Below are 21,403 nucleotides of genomic sequence, written 5' to 3' on the forward strand. Positions count from 1 at the left end.
AAAAAAACAAGCCCTCACACAGCTCCATCGATGAAAAAATGTAAAAGTTATGGCTCTCACAACTTGGCGACAGAAAAAATACATTCTCTTTCCAAAAGTAATTTTATTGTGCAAAAAGTTATAAAAAAGTTCTATAAATTTGGTATCGCCGGAATCGTACTGACCCGCAGAATAAAGGTAACATGTAGTTTATAACGTACGGTGAACGGTGTATATAAAAAAAAAAAAAGTGGCACAAGCTGGGCATGACATATTTGACACTGAATTGGCATATCTAGGGAAACATTTTAATTTGTACCTTCCGCAGCGCAATCATTTATGGAAAAGACACGTGGGGTGAAAATGCTCACTACACCTCTTAATAAATGCCTTGAGGGGTGCAGTTTCCAAAATGGGGTCACTTCTCAGGGGTTTCTTTTATTATTTCACATCAAAGCCTCTGCAATTGTGAACCAATACTTTATAAGTCGCCAAATTAGGCCTCAATTTTACATGGTACTCTTTCACTCCTGAGCCCTGTCGAATGTCCAGGCAAAAGATTAGGGCCACATGTAGGGTGATTCTAAAACAGGGAAACACCGCATAATAATTGAGAGCTGTCTTGTTATGGTGGCACAAGCCGGGCACCACATATTGGCGTATCTAAGGAAAAATTCCCATTTTCATTCTCCCACATCGTGTGCACACGAATTTCTGCAAAACACCTGTGGGGTTAACATGCTCACTACACCCCTAGGTGAATACCTTGAGGGTGTTGTTTCCAAAATGGGGTCACTTCTGGGGGTATCCACTGTTTTGGTCCCACAGGGACTTTGCAAATGCAACATAGCGACCAGAAACCAAATGCAGCAAAATCTGTACACCAAAAGCAAATGGCGCTCCTTCCCTTCTGAGCCCTGCCGTGTGCCCAAACAGCATTTTACGACCACGTGTGGGGTATTGCCGTACTCCAGAGAAGTTGCTTTACAAGCGTTGGGGTTCTTTTTTTCCTTTATTTGTTGAGAAAATTAAAAATTTTGAGCTAAAGCTACGTCTTATTGAAGAAAAAGGATTTTTTTTATTTTCACTGCCCATTTCTAATAAAATCTATGAAACACCTGTGGGGGCAAAATGCTCACTACACCCCTAGATGGATTCCTCAAGGGGTGTAGTTTTCTGAATGGAGTCACTTTTTTGGCGTTTTCACTGTTTTGGTACCTCAGGGGCTTTGCAAATGCGACATGGCCTCCACAAACCATTCCTGCTAAATTTGAGCTCCAAAAGCCAAATGGCGCTCTTTCCCTTCTAAGCTCCGCCGTGTGTCCAAACATCCGTTTATAACCACATGTGGGGTATTGTTGTACTCGGGAGAAATTGCTTTACAAATGTTGTGGTGCTTTTTCTCCTTTAGTCCTCGTGGAAATTAGAAAAAATTAGCTAAACCTACATAATCTTTGAAAGAATGACGATTTTTATTTTCACGGCCTACTTCCAATAATTTCTGCAAAAAACCTGCGGGGTCAAAATGCTCACTATAGCCCTAGATAATTTCCTCAAGGGGTGTAGTTTCCAAAATGGGGTCACTTTTGGTGGATTTCCACTGTTTTGGCACCGAAAGAGCCCTTGAAACCGGACATGGTGCCTAAAATATTTTCTAATAAAAAGGAGGCCCAAAATCCACTGGGTGCTCCTTTGCTTCTGAGGCCGGTGCTTCAGTCCATTACCACACTAGGGCCACATGTGGGATATTTCTAAAAACTGCAGAATCTGGGCAATAAATATTGAGTTGCGTTTCTCTGGTAAAAACTTCTGTGTTACAAAAAAAATAGAATAAAAATGAATTTCTGCAAAAAAAAATGAAATTTGAAAATTTCACCTCTACGTTGCTTTAATTCCTGTGAAACGTTTAAAGGGTTAAGAAACTTTCTAAATGCTGTTTTGAATACTTTGAGGGGTGAAGATTTTAAAATGGGGTGACTTTTTGGCGGTTTCTAATATATAAGGCCCTAAAAGCCGCTTCACAACTGAACTGGCCCCTGTAAAAATAGCCTTTTGAAATTTTCTTGAAAATGTGAGAAATTGCTGCTAAAGTTCTAAGCCTTGTAACGTCCTAGAAAAATAAAAGGATGTTCAAAAAACGATGCCAATCTAAAGTAGACATATGGGGGATGTTTATTAGCAACAATTTTGTGTGGTATAACTGCCTGTCTTACAAGCAGATACATTTACATTTAGAAAAATGCTAATTTTTGCAATTTTTCACCAAATTTTGGTGTTTTTCACTGGTAAATATTGAATTTATCGACCACATTTTTCCACTATCATAAAGTTCAATGTGTCTCGCTTTGATAGGTAAAAGCGTTCCGGAGTTATTACCACATAAAGTGAAATATGTCAGATTTGAAAAAATGGGTCTGGTCCTGAAGGCCAAAATGAGCTTGGTCCTGAAGGGGTTAAGAGAACATATATAGTTTATTGATAAACGTAACATTTTTTTTTTGGGGGGGGGGGGCAATAGAACAAATCAGCAATTTTGCCATTATTTTTTGCATTTTAAATATATGCCGTTCACGGTGTGGCATAAATAACATGTTAGTTTTTTTCTATAGGTCAATCGCATTATAGCGATAGCAAATATGTATAGGCTTTTTAGACTTTACTACTTTTGCGCAATAAACACATTTAAAAAGAAAATAATTTGTTTTTGCATCATCGCATTTCAAAAGCCAGAGCTTTTCTATTTTTATGTCATATGGGAGCGGTTTTCATTGCGGGATGAGATGTAGTTTCCATTGGTAACATTTTATGGTACATTGGACTAGGTGATTAGCTTTTAACACATATTTTGTGGAAGGGCATGGAAAGAAAAGCAATTCCATCATATTTTGAATTTTTCTGTGTGGTTTAAATAACATGTTAACTTTATTGCGAGGAGGTTTACAATCACGGTGACACCATTTAGAGTTATTTTTTGTTTCTTTTTTACTGTGCAGTTTTTTTAAAATATTTTTGACAATTATTATTTTTGGTCCCACTAGGGGACTTCAATATGCTATCTTTTAATCGCTTATATAATGCTTTGGTATATTTAATATACCAAAGCATTATTGCCGGACATTGTAAAACTGACAAGTAATCTATTAGGCCATGCCCGTGACATGGCCAAATAGGCATATCACCTATGGCTGTCATGGCAACCCACGATCACATTCGCAGGGCACTGATAAGTGACAGAGGGAGCCCCCTCCCTCCGCAAACTGCTTAGATGCCTTGGTCACTAATTGCCAAATTATTTTCTAATTGTAGATCTTTTTTTTTTAAATTCTATCTTCTGTATATGAATATAGGGACGGCCAGCTTGCCCCCATAATTTTTCTTATTTTTTTTTAATAGAGATAAGACACGGAAAATGAAAGACAAACAAAAATATTTCACTAAAAATTCTTAAAAATAAGCTTGATTTTAAACAATAGGTCATTTTCTGAGGATCCATTCCCTATTAAATCACAGCGTTTTGGATCGATTCGTCTGTCCATAACACTTTTTTCCAATCTTCCTCTGTCCAATGTCTGTGTGCTTTTGCCCATATTAATCTTTTCCTTTTATTAGCCAGTCTCAGATATGGCTTTTTCTTTGCCACTCTGCCCTGAAGGCCAGCATCCCGGAGTCGCCTCTTCACTGTAGACGTTGACACTGGCGTTTTGCGGGTACTATTTAATGAAGCTGCCAGTTGAGGACCTGTGAGGCGTCTATTTCTCAAACTAGAGACTCTAATGTACTTGTCTTGTTGCTCAGTTGTGCAGCGGGGCCTCCCACTTCTCTTTATACTCTGGTTAGAGCCTGTGTGTGCTGTCCTCTGAAGGGAGTAGTACACACCATTGTAGGAAATCTTCAGTTTCTTGGCAATTTCTCGCATGGAATAGCCTTCATTTCTAAGAACAAGAATTGACTGTCGAGTTTCACATGAAAGCTCTCTTTTTCTAGCCATTTTGAGAGTTTAATCGAATCCACAAATGTAATGCTTCAGATTCTCAACTAGCTCTACCGAAGGTCCGTTTTATAGCTCCTCTAAACAGCATAACTGTTTACAGCGGTGCTAACATAATTGCACAAGGGGTTTCAAGTCTTTTCTAATCATCCATTAGCCTTCTAGCACAGTTAGCAAACACAATGTACCATTAGAACACTGGAGTGATGGTTGCTGGAAATGGGCCTCTATACACCTATGTAGATATTGAATTAAAAACCAGACGTTTGCAGCTAGAATAGTCATTTAGCACATTAACAATGTATAGAGTGCATTTCTGATTAATTTAATGTTATCTTCATTGAAAAAAAAACTGCTTTTCTTTCAAAAATAAGGAAATTTCTAAGTGACCCTAAACTTTTGAACGGTAGTGTATATATATATATATATATATATATATATATATATATATATATATATATTGTATACACATTTATTCATTGCTTGAAAATGCCTTCAATGGGAAGGTGAAACGTTTCCTACACAATGGGTGAATAAACACTTTTTGTTTACTACTCTGGAGTGCTGCCTCTTTCCTTGGATTTATTCCTTTGGACTTTTGTACCGGTTTAGAAAATATGGGCTAAACACTATGAAGGTATTTATTAAAGAGGCTCTGTCACCAGATTTTGCAACCCCTATCTGCTATTGCAGCAGATAGGCGCTGCAATGTAGATTACAGTAACGTTTTTATTTTTAAAAAACGAGCATTTTTGGCCAAGTTATGACCATTTTTGTAGTTATGCAAATGAGGCTTGCAAAAGTCCAAGTGGGTGTGTTTAAAAGTAAAAGTCCAAGTGGGCGTGTATTATGTGCGTACATCGGGGCGTTTTTAATACTTTTACTAGCTGGGCGTTCTGATGAGAAGTATCATCCACTTCTCTTCACAACGCCCAGCTTCTGCCAGATCACGCTGTGACGTCGCTCACAGGTCCTGCATCGTGTCGGACACATCGGCACCAGAGGCTTCAGTTGATTCTGCAGCAGCCTCGGCGTTAGCAGGTAATTCAATGTAGCTACTTACCTGCAAACGCTGATGCTGCTGCAGAATCAACTGTAGCCTCTGGTGCCGATGTGTCCTCGCTCGTCTGACACGATGCAGGACCTGTGAGTGACGTCACAGCAGTGATCAGGCAGAAGCTGGGCGTTCTGAAGAGAAGTGGATGATACTTCTCATCAGAACGCCCAGCTAGTAAAAGTATTAAAAACGCCCCGATGTACGCACATAATACACACCCACTTGGACTTTTGCAAGCCTCATTTGCATAACTACAAAAATGGTCATAACTTGGCCAAAAATGCTCGTTTTTTAAAAATAAAAACGTTACTGTAATCTACATTGCAGCGCCTATCTGCTGCAATAGCAGATAGGGGTTGCAAAATCTGGTGACAGAGCCTCTTTAAGACTGGCTTTTCCTATGCCAGTCTTAATGGTAAGAAAATTTAAAGTGCGACATTTATTTAGATGCAAAAGCGCGTGTCACACGTTTCGGCCAGGATCATGCACCACAATTGTGGATTCAATGACCATGAACCATACATATACCCCCCCCCCCCCCATTGGACATAAAATAAAAAATACCCACATACTCACCTCAGTGCTCCTCTTCTCTTCTCCCCACCCCTCCCTCCGGCTCCCTCATTACTGCATCCCCACTCATACAAGAACCTGACGCAAAGCAGTGTCAGGACCTTTGATGCGACGCAGCACTTCAACTTCATCAGTGCTGCGTTGCATACAACGTCCTGCCGCTTACCAGCACTAGAAAGATGAGGGAGCCGGATAGTAGAAGAGGAGCAATAAGGTTAGAATAATTTTTAAGTTGTGGTTTTATTTTACTTTTTAATGTCCAATAGGGGGGTGGGCCCAGCATGGGCCTCTGCCTTTTTTGCGGCCATAGAGTAAACACTACATCAGCTCCTTGCTTCCAGTTTTTTGTTGTGAATTATAATAAAATGTCGGGCTTTGGCGGTCTTGCCCCCTTTTCCAGATGCTACTTCACCTTCCTACAAAAGTAGCGAGGGTGACCCTTTGCGACTTTTCTATGCCAGAAAACTCCTGTTTAGATACCAGAGGTCGGATAGAACATCAAAGCAGCAGGGTCATCCTAGCTCTACAGAGGAAATCTGGAAAGACTGACAATGTCTGTTAGGCTGGGTTCACACAACCTATTTTCAGGCGTAAACGAGGCGTTTTACGCCTTGATTTACGCCTGAAAAGACGGCTTCAATACGTCGGCAAACATCTGCCCATTGCTTTCAATGGGTTTGCCGACGTACTGTGCCGACGACCATTAATTTTACGCGTCGCTGTCAAAAGACGACGCGTAAAATGACTGCCTCGGTAAATAAGTGCAGGACACTTCTTGGGGCATAATTTAAGCCGTTTTTCATTGAATCCAATGAACAGCTCCAAATTACGCCCGTAATTGACGCCTCGCAAAACGCGAGTACGAGTAATTACGTCTGAAACGCAGGAGCTGCTTTCTCCTGAAAACAGCTCCGTAATTTCAGACGTAATCGTGGTTATCGTGTGCACATACCCTAAGTCTTAAGAAACGTCTCTTGCCAGAACCAGTGCAAACCCTTAGCATACTTACCATGATGTCATTTGAAACACAAGTTAATTATGTCATGAAGCCACCAGCCTGTATAATGATGTCACATTCAGGGGCGTAACTAGGAAAGACTGGGCCCCATAGCAAACTTTTGACTGGGGCCCCCCTCCCCTGGGTGTCACACAACTCCCCCCCTTGTAGATAGTGCCTTTTTTACAGCCCCCCCTGTAGATAACACCATACAGCCCCCCCATGTAGATAACGCCATACAACCCCCCTGTAGCTCACGCCATACATCCCCCTGTAGATCACGCCATGCAGCACCTTTTGTAGATATCTACAGGGGGGGCTGTATGGCGTTCTCTACAGGGGGGGGGGGGCTGTATGGCGTTCTCTACAGGGGGGGCTGTATGGCGTTCTCTACAGGGGGGGGCTGTATGGCGTTCTCTACAGGGGGGGCTGTATGGCGTGCTCTACAGGGGGGGCTGTATGGCGTGCTCTACAGGGGGGGCTGTATGGCGTGCTCTACAGGGGGGGCTGTATGGCGTGCTCTACAGGGGGGGCTGTATGGCGTGCTCTACAGGGGGGGCTGTATGGCGTGCTCTACAGGGGGGGCTGTATGGCGTGCTCTACAGGGGGGGCTGTATGGCGTTCTCTACAGGGGGGGCTGTATGGCGTTCTCTACAGGGGGGGCTGTATGGCGTTCTCTACAGGGGGGGCTGTATGGCGTTCTCTACAGGGGGGGCTGTATGGCGTTCTCTACAGGGGGGGCTGTATGGCGTTCTCTACAGGGGGGGCTGTATGGCGTTCTCTACAGGGGGGGCTGTATGGCGTTCTCTACAGGGGGGGCTGTATGGCGTTCTCTACAGGGGGGGCTGTATGGCGTTCTCTACAGGGGGGGGCTGTATGGCGTTCTCTACAGGGGGGGGCTGTATGGCGTTCTCTACAGGGGGGGGCTGTATGGCGTTCCCTACAGGGGGGGGGGCTGTATGGCGTTCCCTACAGGGGGGGGCGCTGTATGGCGTTCCCTACAGGGGGGGGCGCTGTATGGCGTTCCCTACAGGGGGTGCTGTATGGCGTTCCCTACAGGGGGTGCTGTATGGCGTTCCCTACAGGGGGTGCTGTATGGCATTCCCTACAGGGGGGGCTGTATGGCATACAGCCCCCCCCTGTAGGTAACGCCATACAGCGCCCCCCCCTGTAGGGAACGGCATACAGCGCCCCCCCCCCTGTAGGGAACGCCATACAGCGCCCCCCCCTGTAGGGAACGCCATACAGCGCCCCCCCTGTAGGGAACGCCATACAGCGCCCCCCCCCTGTATGGAACGGCATACAGCACCCCACCCCTGTAGGGAACGGCATACAGCACCCCCCCTGTAGGGAACGCCATACAGCGCCCCCCCTGTAGGGAACGCCATACAGCGCCCCCCCCTGTAGGGAACGCCATACAGCGACCCCCCCTGTAGGGAACGCCATACAGCGACCCCCCCTGTAGGGAACGCCATACAGCGACCCCCCCTGTAGGGAACGCCATACAGCGACCCCCCCTGTAGGGAACGCCATACAGCGTTCCCCCCTTCCAAAAAAATGCGACCTACAGCGTGTCCGACAAAAGACATGTATCCCCTATCCACAGGATAGGGGATACATGTGTGATCGCTGGCAGCGATAAGGAGAACGGGGGACCGAAAGTCCCCCAAGTTCTCCATGACTAACCTCTGACTTCCAGCGTCTGCGCAGCTTACTAAAAATGAAAGGCGCGCTGGTCACGCATGCGCAGAAGCGCGACCGGCGCTCCATTCATTTCTACGGAGCTGCCGACACAGACCCCGGTAGTCAGAGGTTTGTGATGGAGAACTTCAGGGGACTTTCAGTCCCCCGTTCTCCTTATCGCTGCCAGCGATCACACATGTATCCCCTATCCTGTGGATAAGGGATACATGTCTTGTTTAATGGCAGAGCGGGGAGATACCTGCTCTGCCGTACTGTTCAGTGGCGTCCCGCTGTAGCAGCCATAGCGGCTGCTAGCGGAGCCTCCGGCTATGGTGGGGGCCAGTGCCGGCGGGCAACACGGCCCCCCCATGCCGCGGGCCCCGTAGCAGCCGCTATTGCTGATACGGCGGTAGTTACGCCACTGGTCACATTCAATAAAGGTCACCAAGTAATGACTCATCCATTGTGTTTGCAGGGCCTGGAAATCACTTTGTCACTTGGTAGGCAGCTTTGAAATGTTACAAGGGCTCGTTTTTGATGCTGCAGGTCAGAATTTAGATATAACAGGAGCGCAGTGTCAGTCTAGCGTTCATTTGTGACAAGGCTGCCAATTACACAAGATGTTTCATATTGCTGGCATATGTCTGCGTGTGAATTAAGATTACTAAGCAAAATGTCAAGCTGCGTTTAACAGACCTTTGCAGTTTCTACTTTAGCTAGCAAGCAGATTGCTGCAGACCTGAAAGAATAACATTTATCCTGACATCATGCTTCTCGGATGGTTTAAGTAAGGAGGGGATATGAGCAAGGTTTCTTTTTTTTGTTCCTTGGCCACCTATTGTTGCAAGCCAGATTGTTATGAGCAAGTACTGTAACTTAAAACGATATTTCCAGTGAGATCTTGATAGTTTTTATGATATAATTATGGATTTATTAAGAGGAGAGATCAGAATCTTTGTAGGATTGGAACAAAAAACTATGAATCAAATAAAGCAAAAATGAAATGTAAAGGTTTTACTGGAGGATCTGTGGGAGTGTTCGAAACTACAGGGCTAAGAAAAAAATAATATTACCTAAAATCCCTGCAATATATTACAGCGAGCAGAACATTTTAAGGCTTCGTTCACACCTGCGTTGTGACATTCTGTATTTCAGCTCCGTTAGAGGTTCAGAACAAGGAAATAACGGAAGCAACGGTTCTATTGTACAACGGACACCGCCGGCGGCCCGACGAAACCCATTGAATAGGTTCGATCAGGGTGTCCGTGATTTTACTGGACACAATAGCGCAGCACGCTGCGCTTTTGTCTCAGGTTCTCTCCAGTAATCCTTGCTGGATCTGCGACGGAGGCCCCTAAAGGAGCCCCCAACACAGATGTAAATGAAGCCTAACACAATGCTGGTATCTAAAATATAAAAATCATGAAAATGAATGCATGTGCCTAGGCAGCTAATCTGCAGAGACACTGCATACTATCGTAACCCGTTATGCTACATTCACATGACAGGGAAAAATTTCCGTGCGACGCCCATTATTTTTTTTTTTCAATAGATATTTTTTTAACTGCCGTTTTTCAAGAATTAATCCTTGTGATGGCTGTTACGCTGGCTCCCTTCCCCGGTTTGTGCTTCAGAAGCGCCCGAGGCAAACGACACAGCAGCTGCCTCTCTGCTTTTTCTTTCAGTGGTGTCGCCATTGCATCTGCTAGCGGCGATACCGGGCACGAGGATGACCTTGCCGCTCGTCGGGACAGGCCCCTCCCCCATGGCTGGCGCGCCGTTGCTGCTATAGCGGGAGCGACGCCACATTTAATAGTATCTGCCTCCTTAGGACGCAGACACTCTTGAACACTATAGCAGAGCAGGGAGGTCTCTCCCTGCACTGCTATTTACTAGGCCAGTGGTTACAAACCGGGGTGCCGTGAGACTCCTCTGAACCACTGCCATGGCCGTGCTCTCTTCTCCTCAGAGCGGGAAGCGCATGTGAGGAGAAGTAGGAGATTTTTTTTGCAGCCCCTTTGTAGATAGAATCCCCCACCCCCCATTCCTGTAGATCACGCCACGGTAGCTCCCTGAAGGAGCAGAATCCCCGTGCCTGGGGACTCCGCTTCTGGATGGAGCGCTTTAATGTCTCTGTCCATATATGGACAGTGACATGAGGGGCAACTCCTGAAGCGGAATCCCCATCCAGAGCATTGCTGGCGCAGAGACTGATGATTCGGCTCCAGGAGAATCCCCTGACATCACGGTCCATAAAAGACATCAGGGGATTCTCCTGGAGTGGAATACCCGGTCCCGTTGTTGGCATCCCCTGATGTTACTATTACACTCGTTCATCTGCTGATCGTATCGTTTTAGCTGCCTAAAGTATTATCGTTGTCGGTAGCATGTATCCGTGTGTAAAAACGGACACAATAATAATGTATGGGGATGAGCGATCAGAGTAACGAGGGTTCATCCCCATACTAGCTCCTTGTGAAAGGAGCATACGAGTGCCGATCAGTGAGCGGTCTCGTTAATCGGCGCTTGTTTACATGGCCCAGGATGGGTCGTGTAAGAGGACTTTTAAGGGGTTTTATACTGGGCAATTATCAGGCAAACGATCGTTCATAGAACGCTCGTTGCCGATAATTGCCCTGTGTAAACGGGGCAGCGATCAGCAGATGAACGAGCAAACGCTGCTGATTGTATTATTCTAAAAAAAGTAAAAATCTAAATAGTGGTCGGCAGCACATCTCACCATGTAAACAGAGAGACGCGCTGCCGACATAATGTGTGGAGACGAGCGATCGGAGTCCCTATGCATAGCTTCTTGTGACAGGAGCATACGAGTGCCAATCAACGAGCGGTCTCGTTAATCGGCGCTCACCGCACAGGCCAAAATCGGCCGGTGTTATAAGGGCTTTACTCTCCCTACATGTCTACATTACTGCTAATGTCATTACTTACCCTTTATGATTTATCCCTGGAGGAGTCGTAGGACATGATTTGGGAATTACCTAGCTGTGTCATTCATACAGCCATTTGTATATTTGCCTTAGGTAGGTAAGACAAATATTTGTATACTGCTCCTATAGGGAGCCCCTATTATCAGATGTGTCTTTGGCTACATGTTGGTTCTCCAAAATTAGAGTCTGATTGAAGGAACTATGTTTAAATGCCATCTCATTAAGAACCCCCAAATCTGGTCTTTGCTGATTAGGTCCAAAATCTCTCCACAGATGGATATCTTTGGTCAGCTAATACCCAAGTCATGTCACAATACTTTTGTAGTGTCACCTATATTTTACTAAGTAAAACTAGATGGTGAAAGATTCTTTTTTTCTCATCCGTTTTTATTTTCTGATTGTAGATTTTTTTTTTTTTTTTATTCTACTTTCCGTACATGACTATGGGGGTGTCATATCGCCTGAGCAGCTGATCTGCTCTTTTAACATTTGAGGTATGCTTTACAGCAGTCACATGTAGATATAACATGCAAAATTTAAAAAAAACATATTACCAAAAGTTTTAAAAAATGAAGTCATAGGTCATTTTCTAATGACACATACCCCATAAAAAAAAAAATTAAAAAAAAGAAAAGAAGGTTTTAAGCTACACATTAGATAACAGTGGATCAAACCCTTCTTCGAGAATTTGGTGGTATTGCATGACGATCTAATGTGTAGAAGTGCAACCGAAGTCCCCTGATGGAAATTGTTGGGGTAACAGAGTAATGGCATGTTGGATTTGATCGTTCCTTTGTTCCCCATGAGATAAGCCACGCCCAATTCCCCCCACAGTTTAGAACGGATCACTGCGGGCTCTCAGCTGCTGGAGACACTAATCAGTTTAATTTTGTAAGTTCCTCCAAACCAAAAAGGTTTTGTCCAAAACAGATGTCCCCCAAATTATTTCTATAGTATATGTCCTGGCAGATTCATCCTTTCAGGAGTCTAAAAAATAGGTTACAACCTCTAATGTCATAGCTGCAACTTTCTATTCTCATTTTTAAGGAAAATAAACAGTTACAGGTAGAATGCGGAACAGAAGGTTTAAAATCCTAAAAGGAAGAAAACAACCCAATAGGTAGAATTGCCATTATACCAGCATTTGTTGGCCAACTTCTATAAGAACTTTTCATCTGCCTTGTATGAGAAGTGGAAAGAATCCTCACCATCCGCATTACTGAATAGAAGAAGCCATTATTAGGACCTTTTAAATACGATTGAATAACCCTTTAAACCATCCTTAACTAAAACTACGCTAGCAGCACCAAACCATGGATGACTGAAAATTTATACCAGCTGGAACTATAGAAATACAGTGAAACCTCTCCAAAAGACCTCTACTATGTGAAGACCACCCCCCCCCCCTCCCCCCCGATCCATACCAGATTGTTTTATTCATTGGGCAACTCAGGAACCTCCTCCCTTTTTCACTTCCTTCCCCACCCCCTTATTTTTTCTTCTAGTTTTCTCTAATCTCTTCTTAAGTCTTCCGCACTTACTTACAAATCTTGCCTTGAATGTTCACGGCTTATACCGTTCTGTAAAACTGGATTGAAAAAATTACTGCAGTTCGGGCACATACGAAGCAGACAGAGCCGTGTTAGATCTTTAGATGCTTCTTTCCCTCCAGCAGAAGAGGATCTTACTACTGAACTATACATTAGATCCGTATTACAGACATCTAGGTTTTTCGTTTACTCGTTTTTGGAAAAAAAAAAAAAAACAAAAAAAAAACGCTCTAATAAAATTTTGCTTACAAAAAACAAACAAACGATATAATAGCAAAATAACTGCATAATAAATAAAGGTATATGATAAAGTATATAAAGTCTATGACAGGAAGTCCTCTCATTCTTCGGTCATACTTAAACCTAGAAAAGTTCTATTAATTTAATCTTTTCTCATTCATTTGTAACAGTAAATGATCCTTCACCTATTCAAATTAAAAGCATCAAAATAGCTGCAGCACCGACCTTCTGCTTGTGAAAATGAAGAACATCTCATCTGTCAATTTATATTATCATGCATTACAAGTGCACTGCCATTTAAAGGGCATTGCAAAGCAACCTACCTCTGTTACCATATGGTCTCAATTACCATTGGGATATTGCCTGTGCTACGTCTGCTTGCCTTTCTCTTCCCAATAAACAAAGCAGCTAATTTTCACAGAGCCACAGGTTTTTTTCTTTTTAAAGTCAGGCACTCAAGACAAGCCTTAAATATGTTTTCATCAGCAAAATATGCCACGGACATCTAGTTGAGCAAATGTATATTATTGTTTCGCAGTTAACAAAAATTATAATAATTTTAAAAAGTAAATAAAAAAAAAATCATGGCCAAGTACTGCAAGTTTGGTGAGAGAGGAGCTAAATAGCTCAGTTTTAGATTGCCTACTATTTTCCAAACATAAATATTCTAAATGAAAGAGGCTGTCACCAGATTTTCAAATCCCTATCTCCTATTGCATGTGATCGGCGCTGCAATGTAGATAACAGTAACGTTTTTGTTTTTTAAAACGTTCATTTTTGGGCAAGTTATGAGCAATTTTATATATATGCAAATGAGCTTTGAAATGGACAATTGGGCGTGTTTTTTTTGTTATGTCCAACTGGGCGTGTATTGTGTTTTTAACTGGGCGTGTTTACGTGTATGACACTGACCAATCAATGACCAGTCAGCGTCATACACTCATCTCCATAGCTGATAACTTGGCCAAAAATGAACGTTTTTTAAAAAAAAAAACAAAAAAAAAACGTTACTGTTATCTACATTGCCGCGCCGATCACATGCAATAGGAGATCTGGATTTGAGAAACTGGTGACAGGGCCTCTTTAAATATAAAGAGATTTCCAAGATATTTTCTTTAAAAAAAAAAAAAACATAAGCTGGCCAACAACTGGTAGAGCACATGGATTTCCAAAAAATGTAAGCCATGTGTAATATTCCAAATCACTGAGATCAGTAATAGAATATATATACATATACATATATACACACACACACACACACACACAAATTCCTTCAGGAATTTTGGGGCAGATTTTTCCACCTGCAAAAAAAAAAAAAAAACTGAACAGGGCCTTACACTGAACAGACCTTTGAAGCTCCATCTCATTTTCTAGGTTTCTTCATACACTAAGTGGTTTGCCTTCAGGCTATAGGATGCAGCACAAGATTAGAATGCATTTTCTAGGGGGAAAAAAAAAAAAAAGTGTCCTATAGTCCGAAAATACGATAGCGATCGATATATATACACATACACATTATATATTAGGCAGTTGTGGAAAAATGCTGCGAAGTAAGAATTCTTTCAAAAATAGAAGTGTTAGAGTTCTCTTCTGTTCTCTTCTGTCAATGGATAAAAAAAAAAAACTAAGTTAAATAAATATTTGGTGTGACCTCCCTTTGCATTCGAAACAAAGTCAATTATTCTAAGTGCACTTGCACACAGTTTTTGAAGGAACTCGGCAGGGAGGTTGTTTGAAACATCTTTGGGGACTAACCATAGATTTTCTGTGGATGTAGGCTTCCCCAAACCCCTCTGTCTCTTCATGTAATCCCAAACACTCGATGTTGAGATCAGGTCTATGAGCAGGGCCGCCCGGCCACAGTGCTGAAAGAAAAGGAGCCCACCCGCTTATTAACTTTAAACATTTCTATCCGGGTCCCAGCGTTAGTCACTTGAAGAAAGGAACGAACCCTTCAACTAGGGCCCGTTCCTTCCTCCAAAGTAACTAACACTGAGACACAGAGGACTTCGGGTAAGCTGCTGCATGAGCAGCATAAAAGCAGAAGCACAGTGTGGAGAGAGCCGCCCACCAGACAGGTCCTTCTCTACACAGCCGACTGGAACCTGCAAGACTGGTCAGTGCCCCATCCTCCTTCACATCCCTTCTGACCCCACTTGTAGAAAATAAAGTGTTTTTTTCACCACAATTTTCTAAATCAGCCTGCCTCATTTGTGCCACGTTTACAAATATTGCACAAAAAGTGGTACAGGACTTGAAAATTAAAAAAAAAATTTAAAAAAATTAAAAAAAAAGTGCTTTTAGGCTATATTCCCACAGTACAGTCAAAATAGTTTTTTTGCTGCGATTTGGCAAAAACTTAGAAAATGGGATTTGACTACCCTGTGTGAATAGACCCTAAGGCCACTTCAGACGTGGTGGATTGCTCTTTTTGGTACGGATCGCGCACTGAAAATCCAGTATAAATTAAAGTACAGCTCATGTGAATGTGGTTTTCAAAACCCCATGCACATGCAACAGAAAAAAAATCTGCATGGGTTTTACTGCATTATTGTTAAACACTGCAGATTTTCAGCAACGGATTCCATTGTGGAAAATCCACAGCGTAATACAGTAGCAGCAGAGTGGATAAGATTTGAACAAATCTCATCCACACACTGCGTAAAAAATGTGCTGAAAAACGGTTTATAAATTGACCTGCGGTGCAGCTTTTTAATCCACAGCATGTCAATTTATGTTGCAGAATCGTTGCTTTCTGTTGTGGGTTTTCGCCATTCAATGGGGAAGTAAAACCCGCAACAAATAGCAGATGTTGTGGCGAAAAAGCGGTCACAAAAAAATTGCAACTCAGAAGAAAAAAAGCCTGTACTTACCCAAAATTCTGTGCTTCTGCGTCCAGCCAGGCCTCCAGGGATGATGTTTTATCCCATGTGACTGCTGCAGCCGATCTCAGGCAGTCACATGAGATGAAAAGTTATCCCAGAAGGCTGGGCTGCAGGACGTCAGAGAGACGCATGGCATTGTAAGTATAGGCATATATTTTTTTTTTACCTGCCTTAGGCTACATTCAGACTAGCATACTAACCTCAGATGTGAAAAACTGCAGTTTTTCACGTCCGAGGTACACTCGTGTTGGGACGCGTTGTCACGGATCCCCATAAACTATAGTCTATGGAGGGATGCATGACACGCAGGAAAGTAGGACAAGTCCTATTTTTTCACGGACCCTTCACACAACCGTTGTTTCGACGGAGTGTGTGAACAGCCCAATTGAAATAGATGAATCCGTGTGTCACACAGACGAGATACACGCTCGTCTAAATGAGCCCAAGGTGCTCCTTACATCCTCGCAAGTACTTCACCTTCTCTTAAGGTACCCTCCATATCCTATCACCCCAAGTTTATCTTGTACATCGGAAAAGCTCCCGACGTACACGATAAAGGTGTTTATAGGGCTCCATTATGTCCTTTTGGTCTCCGTCAGGTTGGTATACTTTGGTACACCTTTTTTTTTTTTTTTTTTAGAAGGATGGAATAGCGTAGTAGACTATACTACTATTCCATCCTCAGAGATCCCATTAAAAAAAAAAAAAAAAATGTACACCGCTCCTGACATTACTATATGAATAGTAATGTCAGGAGCTTCCCATTGCTGGAGTCTGCAGGCAGAGCATCACAAGCTCTCTGCCTGTGGACTTTGGCCCAGGGAAAGCTCCTGATTACTCTGTCCATTTATGGACAGTGACTTCAGGCGTTTCCCCAAGGCCATTCCCCCGGCTGACGTATCCCATTGTATGCCATACAGTGGGAAACGTTTTGGCTGAATTCAATAATATCCAGGTAATCAAACTCACTGACTGCTCCATGGTTTTGTTCACTGTAACTTTAAGCCGTAACTGATTTTGTTACGGACGTCGAGTACAAACATAAGCGCCACACTTTCCATTGCCCACCCCTGGTAATGGAGTAATAATTCCTGATGGTAGCCCTGTCTGTGTTGGCCATATCACAATCTCCAGGGCTCCTTGTTCTTCTTGACGTTGAAGAAAGTTCCTTATGACAGCTGCACGTTTGGGGCCGTTGTCCTGCTGCAGAACAAATATGTAGCCAATCAGACGCCTGCCTGATGTTATTGCATGATGGATAAGTATCTGCCTGTATTTCTCAGCATTGAGGACACCATTAATCCTGACAAAACCCTCAACTCCATTTGCTAAAACGCAGCCCCAAACTCGCAAGGAACCTCCACCATGCTTCACGGTTGCCTGCAGACACTCATTACTGTACCGCTCTCCAGCACTTTGGCAAACAAACTGCCTTCTGTTACAGCCAAATATTTCATCAGTCGAGAGCACCTGCTGCCATTTTTCTGCCCCCCCCCCCCAGTTTTCATGCACAGTTGAGTTGATTGGCCTTGTTTCCACGTGAAAGGTATGGCTTTTTGGCCTCAATTCTTCCATGAAGACCACTTCTGGCCAGACTTCTCCGAACAGTAGATGGGTGTATCTGGATTCCACTGGTTTCTGCCAGTTCTGAGAGGATGGCACTGCTGGACATCTTCAGATTTCAAAGGAAAGGAAGTATACATGATGTGTCTTTGATCTGCTGCACGAAGTTTCCTTGGCCAACCACTGCATCTACGGTCCTCAACGTTGCTAGTTTCTTTGTGCTTTAAAAAAAAAAAAAAAGCTTGAACAGCACATCTTGAAACCTCAGACTACTTTGAAATCTTTGCCTGGGGGAGAACTTGCGGATAAAGTATAACTACATTGTGTCTTGTTGCTGTGTTCAGTCTTGCCATGGTGGAACTGTGACATGAAACAGTCTTCCACAATCTCACTTTTATAGTAGAGTTTGGATTTGCTTCACCCAGTTTAAGGCCGGGTTCCCACAGGTTGGATACGCTGCATAAAAATTACTGCAGTATATTTAGTCAAAAAAAAAAAAAAAAAAAAAAAAAAAAAAAAAAAAAAAAAAAAAAAATCGCACCACATTGTGCGCTTTTTCGAACGGACTTCCCGATGTGGAAGAAAGCCCTCATACTTACCCTGTCAGTTTTCTCTGGATGTAGCCCAGCTTCTTACGATGATATTGCAGGCCATGTGACGCTGCAGCCTGTGATTGGCTGCAGCGGTCACATGGGATGAAACCATCCCAGGAGGCCGGACTGCAAGAAGGAAAGCGTTCTGGGTAAGTATGATTATTTTTTTTCCCCGGAGTTGCGATTTCTGCGGCGTAATCGGGTTTTGATTTCAATGGGGAAAACCCGCAACAGAAAATCAACTAAAACGCAGCGTAAATTGGCATGCTGCGGAACTAAATTCCACACCGCAGGTCAATTTATTAATGTTTAGGCTGCATTTTTTTCCGCAGCGAAGGCATGAGATCAAACGCTCATCCACTTTGCTGCTATTGTCAAAGCTGCGGAATTTCCGCACAGTTCAGTTTCAGAAATTCTGCAATGTTTACGCTACGTGGGGACCCGGCTTTAAGCCTCCTAAACAGCTGTTTCTGTTACAGTTAAAGGAGTTTTCCCATCAGAGACCTTTATGACATAGCCACAGGATATGTCATAAATGTCAGATAGATGGGTGTCCCACCTCTGGGACCTGCCCCTATCTCTGGAACAGGTCGCCTTAAACCCTGTTCTACTGCTCTGTGTTGTGGCTGAAGTGCGCGATTCCCGAACATGAATTACGGAAACCGTGTAGCTCGCTGAGCTTCGCTGTTTTCGTAACTCCCATAGTAGCGCATGGGAGTTACGGAAGCAGCATGCGAGCTATGCTTTTTCTTTAAGTCATGGTCGGGGAACACACGTGTCAACCACAACACAGAGTAGTATAATGGGGTTTAGGGGGCCCCGTTCTAGCGATCGGTATGGGACCAACATCTATCTGACATTTATGGCATATCCTGTGAATATGTCAAATGTCTCTGATGGAAAAACCCCATTTGGCAAAATGTGTTAATCATACACCTGGCTATAACCCTACAAATTCAATGACTGGGCAAGTGTAACTAGAAGAATTTATGCAGTTTTGAAGGCAAATGGTGGTCACACTAAATGGATTTTATTTAGATTTCTCTTCTGTTCATTTACTTTTGTTTTTTTTGTCAAATAACAAAAACACAAAATCGATAAACACTGCTATTTTTGAAAAGTATATGTAAACACACACAAAAAATGGTAGGCAATAGGCAATGGTAACAAATATTCTGCTTAAATAAAGTAGCCTTAAGTCTAAAAAGACAATAAAGACATTAAAGAGGCTCTGTCACCACATTATAAGTGCCCTATCGTCTACATTATGCGATCGGCGCTGTAATGTAGATTACAGCAGTGTTTTTTATTTAGAAAAACTATCATTTTTGACGGAGTTATGACCTAGATTAGCTGCTAATGAGTTTCTTAATGGACAACTGGGCGTGTTTTACTTTTTGACCAAGTGGGCATTGTGGAGAGAAGTGTATGACGCTGACCAATCAGTGTCATATACTTCTCCCCATTCATTTACACAGCACATAGTAATCTTACTAGATCACTATGTGCAGCCACTTACACACACATTAACGTTACTGAAGTGTCCTGACAATGAATATACATTACCTCCAGCCAGGACGTGATGTCTATTCACAATCCTGAGGCTGGGTTCACACGACCATGTTACGTCCGTAATGGACGGACGTATTTTGGCCACAAGTCCCGGACCGAAATCCGTGCAGGGAGCCGGGCTCCTAGCATCATAGTTATGTACGACGCTAGGAGTCCCTGCCTCTCTGTGGAACTACTGTCCCATACTGAAAACATGATTACAGTACGGGACAGTAGCTCCACGGAGAGGCAGGGACTCCTAGGGTTGTACACAACTATGATGCTAGGAGCCAGGCTCCCTGCACTGTGTTCGGTCCGGGACTTGCGGCCGAAATACGTCCGTCCATTACAGACGTAACATGGTCGTGTGAACCGAGCCTGACACTTCGCAAACGTTCGTGTGAGATTTACAGCAAGGCAAGCGTAATCTCGCGAGATTACGCTGTAAACTATCATTTAAAATGAGTTTACGCTTGCCATGCTATAAATCTGACACAAACGTTAGCGAAGTGTCAAGATTGGGACTAGACATCATGTCCTGGCTGGAGGTAATGTATATTCACTGTCAGGACACTTGCGTAACCTTAATGTGGGCGTATGTGGCTGCACATAGTGATCTATTAAGATCACTATGTGCTGTGTAAATGAATGGGGAGAAGTAAAGGACGCCGATTGGTCAGCGTCATACACTTCTCTCCACAACGCCTACTTGGTCAAAAAGTAAAAAACATGACCAGTTGTCCATTAAAAAACTCGTTAGCATAAAGCTAATATAGGTCATAACCGTCAAAAATTATCGTTTTTCTAAATAAAAAAAAACACTGCTGTAATCTACATTACAGCGCCGATCACATTATGTACAAGATAAGGCACTTATAATGTGGTGACAGAGCCTCTAAGTATTTTTTGACAGATCTCACTGACCTCTACAGGATCCACTAACAAGCTAATATCTAGGGAAGCGGTGTCAATTTTCTGGTCAAATCATATTGTCTCTTACAATAAAAGGGCCATGGAAGAGACTGGCAGCTACATCTCCTCTACCTGGCCTCTGTAGAATCAACATGCAAATTTGAACCAGCCAAATGTCCATGTTTGTTGTGGCAATGGCATTTTATTTTATTTTTTTTACAATTTTGCCAACAATTGTTTTTATGGTAATCGCTACCTTAAGATAAAGGATTTAAAAATAATAAAACAGAGAGGGAACAAAGTCATGATCATCATTAAAGGGTTATTCCCATCTTATAAAGTTATAATTTATTCCTAGGCTATGCCATCACTTTTTGATAAGTAGGGGCCCGGACTCTGAAACCAGCATCGATCCCGAGAATGAAGTGGCTGCAGAGTTAAAATTTTCACTGCACAGCGGCGCTCCTGGCAATCTGGCTGTACAGTATAACAACTGTGAAGGGGCCACAACACTAAAGCAGCTCTGCAGTCCTTTCCTCCTCAGAATTGGTGGGGTTCCCAGAGTTCCTAAGGATATGCAATGACTTCATCAGATAGGACCCTTTTCATGGTAAAAAGAGATTACCGTGAGATATATTTTGTGTCTCACTGGGGCACAATGCAGTAAAGGGGTCTATGACCTGACTCGATGGCACCATTTCAAAATGGAGAACTGGTAAGGTGTGCTAGCCATAGACAGAAGATCTTTTGTATGAATGAATATGCCTGCATCAGACTAAATATATACAATAAACATATACTGTATCTTTAGTTAGACATTAATATGATTTAGGGCTCTCCCAGTGAGATCATTTTCTAATACACTTCATAAACTTGTTCTTTCC

This window comes from Rhinoderma darwinii, chromosome 3 (assembly GCF_050947455.1).
Source record: "Rhinoderma darwinii isolate aRhiDar2 chromosome 3, aRhiDar2.hap1, whole genome shotgun sequence".
In the NCBI taxonomy this organism is placed as follows: Eukaryota; Metazoa; Chordata; class Amphibia; order Anura; family Rhinodermatidae; genus Rhinoderma; species Rhinoderma darwinii.